A 6,190-nucleotide genomic window follows, 5' to 3' on the forward strand; every position below is an offset into this window, starting at 1 on the left:
CCGCTACTGACTCTATGCAACTAAAACAATCACAAGAATTTTTCTGTTATTGACGAGCACCGGGAACGTCAAATAGAAAAAGGGCCATTTTTTCGTCATATTTGTTTATGTATAAGAACATTAAAAACCTAATTAAAAAATAAAGCTGGACATCTATCTTACAAATCTTATTCGCTTCTTTTCCAACTTTCTTTGCGAACTCGGTGAAGATTTATTAGAAAAAACCTGTTTTTAGGATTTAGGGGGTCGCAAAACGTAGACATTTGATTTGACACAAAATTTTTGTGTCAAAAATGTTGTGTCGAAATTCTGTTAATAACAAATGTGAATGGTTACATTGAAACCTTAAACGTTGCAATAATAAAATAAAAATTTCTTTAAAATATTGGTGTTAAAAATTTCTTATCGAAATTTTGTTAATAAAAAATGTGTATATTTTTATATCTTGAAATGAAAAAATCAATTTTCTTGAGAATTTTGGTCTCAACAATTTTCAGTCGAAATTTGGTAAACAACAAAAGCAGATGTTTTTATTGAAGCCCAGAGCGTTGCAATGGAAAAAAATAGTTTTCTTGAAAATGTTGGTGTCAACAATTGTTGTTAGAATTTTGTTAATAAGAAATTTGAACGTTTTTATGGAAGCAATGTAAAACAAAATAAGTTCTGCAAAATTTTGTTGTCAAAAATTTTCCATCAAAACATTTGTTAATAACTAATGTGGATGATTTTATTGAAACCTAGAGCGTAGCAATGAGAAAAAAAATTTTCGATAATTTTTGGGTTAAAAATTTTCTATCCAAATTAAAAAAAAGGTGAGTGTTTTTCTTGAAATCTTAAACGTTGCAATTAAAAAAAAATCTTGAAAATTTTGGTGTCGACAATTTTTTGTCGAAATTTTGTAAAAAAAATGTGGATGTTTTTATTAAAGCCTATAGCGTTGCAATGAAAAAAAAATTTCTTGTAAATTTTGATTTCAAATATTTTTTATCGAAATTTTGTTAATAACAAATGTGGATGCTTTTATTGAAGCCTATAGCGTTGCAATAAAAAAAAATGTCTCGATAATTTTGGATCTCCTTGAAAATTTCTGTCTCAACAATTTTTGCCAAACTTTTGTTAATAAGAAATGTGGATGTTTTAATTGAGGCCTATAGCGTTGCAATAAGAAAAAATGTCTCGATAATTTTTGAGGGCCAAAAATTTATATTGAAATATTTAAATAACGAAAGCAGATGTTTTTATTAAAACCTTGAACATTGCAATAAAAAATTTGAAAACTTTGATTTCAAAGATTTTTTATCGAAATTCTGTGAATAACAAATGTGGATGTTCTTATTGAAGCCTAGAGCATTGTAATTAAAAAATTCAGAATAATCATAGTTTGGAAGATAATCGATCATACACCCAACGCGATAACGGCATAGAACGAACACCCCACAAACAAGATTTTTAATGTCTCATATATGTTTTTTTTTTCATATCAGCTACTCGCAGGATAGGACACACAAGCAGTAAGATCCAGACCGAATTAATTTAAGCATACCTCAATTGTAACAAGGCTTTAGACTGGTGTAGAGAGTGTTACGTCTTCACTGGCAATGCTCAAACAATATGGTAAATGGTATTGCCAGCTGACACCAACTGGCACATACGACTTTTGGGTGCACTCATTGATACCATTGTTCCATTCGAAATAGGAGGGAAAAAGACAGGAAAGAGAACCCTTGCAGCCACCTTCCTCGCAGAGTTCTCCCCATTCCCTTTCTCGTCTTATCTGTACTACTTTGATTTTTTTATTACGTGTGCATCAGAGCTCCAGGCTCCCCCTGCACCCCCTGGGGAATTTTGGAAGATCCCAACCCCATGCATTTGAACAAATAATAATAAATAAACAAACAATTAAGAAAATTATCATTAAACATTTTTAAGTCCTTATGCACAATCAATATCAGTATAATACTAAAATTGTCCAATGCCAAAATTACCTCACTTCACCCATCCATCATGATAAATTTTGATGAACAAAAGATCACAAAAGAAATTTAAAAAAACAGTGAAAACATCACCACAGTGCCAAGTGCCACCCATCACGAAAAAATCCTCAAAACAAGATGATTTTATTGAAACCTAAAGCGTAGCAATGAGAAAAAAAATTCTCGATAATTTTTGGGTCAAAAATTGTCTATCGAAATTTAAAAAAAGGTGGGAGTTTTTCTTGAAACCTTAAACGTTGCAATAAAAAACAATTCTCAAAAATTTTAGTGACAAAACTTTTCGATCGAAATTTTGTAAATAAAAAATGTGGATGTTTTTATTCAAGCCTATAGCGTTTCATTGAAAAAAAATGTGGAAAGTTTTGGTGTGGAAAATTTTCTGTCGAAATTTTGTTGATAATAAATCTGGATATTTCTTTGAAGCCTATAGAGTTGCAATGAAAAAAAAATGTCTAGAAAATTCGGATGTCAACAATTTGCTGTCGAAATTTTGTTAATAAGAAAGGTGAATGTTTCTATTGAAGGCTAAAGCGTTGTAAAAAAAATAAGTTTTGCAAAATGTTGACAAAAATTTGTCATCGAAATTTTGTGCATAACAAATGTGCATGTTTTATTAAAGTCTGAAGCGCTGCAGTCGATAATTGGATTTTTATGAAAACGTAACCTATCATTATTTTTTGAGAATTTTTAGCGATTTCTAGCGGGGAAAAAAAGAAACTTTAAACGCCTATAGAGTCCGACGTTGAGTCTCGCCGGTCGATTCTCTGTCAACATTAGTTATCAACTGATCGATTCAAAGTCAAAAATTAGACGTCAAGAATTATGGAAGTTGTTCGGGGAACTTCGAAGAGTAAATTTTAGCTCATTGCTGGTGTTGGTATGTTTCCAATTTGAAATTTATCTTTAATTTTTAGGACCAAAAAATTGAAAATCATTCTACACAAAAATTTAATGAACGAACTTGTCACGTGATCTCGACTTTATCGACGTTCAAAGCTTCTTTTTTTCTCCGCTAGATCTCAATCCGTGTGGACGCAGTGAACACCAAAAAAATTCATAACCGTCGACTAGTTTGGTTAGGTGATCACCGAAGACTATACCCTTAAATATGAATAAAATAATTCCTTGTGAAATCAGCTTTTTTTAAATCATAAAGATTCTATTGGCTCCCAAGATATCATCAATTTAATGAGAGCTCGGGCCGCCTCACCACTGCATTTTCAATGCCACGGTGCGTGTGCAGTGAAAGCTCGTTTGCTGGTGGACTGCGACCCTGAAAGCGCAGTGAAGGGGCGGCGAGCGGTCTCACTAAAATAATGATATCTTGCGATCAGCATTTTTTTTCTAAATGGAAGGTGATTTCAAGTCTATTCTGCGATTATATATCCCACGATATCAAGGCGGAGGCGGACTTCTGAATCTTCAGTGTCTTTATTACCCAATTGTTGTTATAAAAAATGGTGACAAATTTTTTTACAAAAATCGGCAATAAACCACGAGATGATTGGCAAAGGAGCATTTCTTTACAAAGTAGCGAACTAGGCAGCCGAGAGCCTTGGCCGGAAGTCCTTGTCAAAAGAGCAAACTTTTTCTTCTCTCAGATCAGAGCGCAACACAGGTACATATAGTTGAATTTTTGAATGGCAGGACGGTACCTTTAACACCTTAGTATACCATGATTGCATATTATATCAAGAATTTCCCAACGATAGGTGTAGAGCGTATCATGCAAATACTGAGTACCTAGAACACATACTATCTGGGTGTCCCACTCAAGCGGGAGCATTGAATCTCTACAGATATAATATGGCACTGAGAGTCTCAGTGTTGCCTCTCTTTTTTTGTTGCCAGTTTGTTCTGACATGGTTTCACAGTAGCTTATGAGAGAAATGCGAAACCTTTTGGGTGTTTCTCGAACGACAGAGTATGCATTCACGAAATGTAACCTTTTCGTGTAGGGGCCATATTGGTGACATAGTACTCCATCAGGTGGTCCCTAAAGTGTTCCGTTCACTCAAAGGTATTGTGATTTTGCGAATCCATCATATCTTCCCCGTCTTGATTGGTTCCCCTAACTCTAAGGTAGCTTGTTTTGAACCACACTTACTACAACTATGTGTGGTGTTTTCATTGTTGTTTCCGCGAGCAGCTAGAAAAAAGGGTTCGTCCATCCCTACAGAGCTCCGCATGCAAAGATAAGGCTGTATATTCTGAGGTCGCCCGATATTCTAGTCACCGTTTGAGACACTTCACCCAGATGCCATTCAGATTACGGCTCGGTTCCTTGGCCTCCGCCTTGGGGTTATTCCTTCGGAATAATAACACCATAGTTTTAGTAAGTACGGTTCAAAACAATCGAACGCGCAGGGCTCCCAACAATGGGTCAGACAACAATGCCAACTACCCTGGAGTTGGGGAAGCCAATGAAGACGGAGTCAATGCGATGGGCTGTCTCTGAAATCATGCCGAACAATTCCAGATAATAAACTATGTAATCGGAGCGCCTAATCTACCACAAGCGGAACAAGCCGGCAGCAGAGAAGAAGAGGCGACTATGAGACCAACCGCAGGGAGGTATCCAATAGAGGGAAAGCAATGCTTCAGGACCCGGAAGTCTACAAATTCCAGTATCTACTGAAAGAAGATTCAAAGAACATAAATATCTTAAAAGAGCTGTGCAATGGCCTCATGGCATTTAAGGTGAAATGCGCACCCATTCCTACTGAGGAGAACCAATTATTAATAGATATAAAAAAATATTCCGTCCTGCGACCAGATGGTATCAAGATTTTCTAGTGGAAGAGGTCTACTTTAATCGACCAGTATCAGGCCCGCATTTTGACCGCATTAATCAACTTGGTGGAAGGGCGCACCTTAAAGGTGCTTAAAGGCTTAAAGGTTGATTCACACATTTTGAGGTGCATAGAGATTGGTGCTACTTTGGAAAACCAGATATACTATCTCATTTGAAAAACATCGTGTGATAACTAACAACGCCCGGTTTCATTTGCCTCATATCAAGACATAATTCGGCGTCGAAATTACCTACTGATTATGGCTTCTTCCGAAATTGAAAGAAAAGAGACAAAAAATTCTCTTTAATCCCAAAAATACTTAATTTGGGCTTATTGGGTTTATTTTTATTCAAAAATCTAGGGCGCCAGCCACCAGCGAAAGAAATAGAATGTTTACGACCGTCATCGCTACATGGCAGTTATTTGTATCCGTCTTTATTCAGAATTAGGCTCAACGCATGAGACAAAAGGAATATAATATAATATTCAAGACAACTAATCTAAGGGGTGGGGTTGTCTAGCCACAAATAAATTAGAGGCCGACATTTTCCATTGACAAATTAACAGTTTATTACCACATACAATTATTTTGAGTGAACAGAGAGGTAAATTAATACGCGAAGCTAATCTACCGATACACAAAAGGAATTATGATCACCTGAAATTTGCCGAAACACGTCCGACATATTAGATCCGCTTTTTTAAATATTTTCTTTTTTGAAAAATACATACTAAATTTGTCACCGGCGAGTCCAAAAACCTTAATGCCTTTGTTTTAGAGGAGATAATCATAGCATGCTGGGGTTCATATTGTTAATATTAGTCACGCAAGATTGTCCTTTTGCAAAAATCCGTGCACATACATGCGACACAACATATGTCAGAGCCATTATTTTCTTCGATGTACTTAGACTTCAATATAAGGTTTATTTGTACGCTTTAGTAGTTCTGCACTATAAAAGAAGTATAAATATTCTACTTCTTCTACATACTTCCTACTATTACTTGTACAGAATTAGTATTAATAATTTCCATTAAATAATCGAAACAAACTTGAAGAGACATGCTAGTAATTTCTCAACCTAAATTAGAATTTTGAAGCAACAGATCAAAAAATAATGCGGTTTTCATGAAAAAAACATGGTTAATTCTTACTTCAGAAAAAAAAAAGATTTTTTCTTTAATTTAGCATTTTGAATGTTTAAAAATGTTAATAAAAAGGTAATAAGAAGTTTTAGTTTTAAGCAAAAAATATTAGTTTTAATAGTATAAATATGATTTGATTATTTGCAAACAATATTATATATTTCATAATATTTATACAATAATTAATTAGTCAAAGTACACATAACAGAAAATTTGTTAAAATTTCTAGATTCTAGACAACGAACTAAAAATCTT

The sequence above is a fragment of the Belonocnema kinseyi genome, chromosome 1 (assembly GCF_010883055.1).
Source record: "Belonocnema kinseyi isolate 2016_QV_RU_SX_M_011 chromosome 1, B_treatae_v1, whole genome shotgun sequence".
In the NCBI taxonomy this organism is placed as follows: domain Eukaryota; kingdom Metazoa; phylum Arthropoda; class Insecta; order Hymenoptera; family Cynipidae; genus Belonocnema; species Belonocnema kinseyi.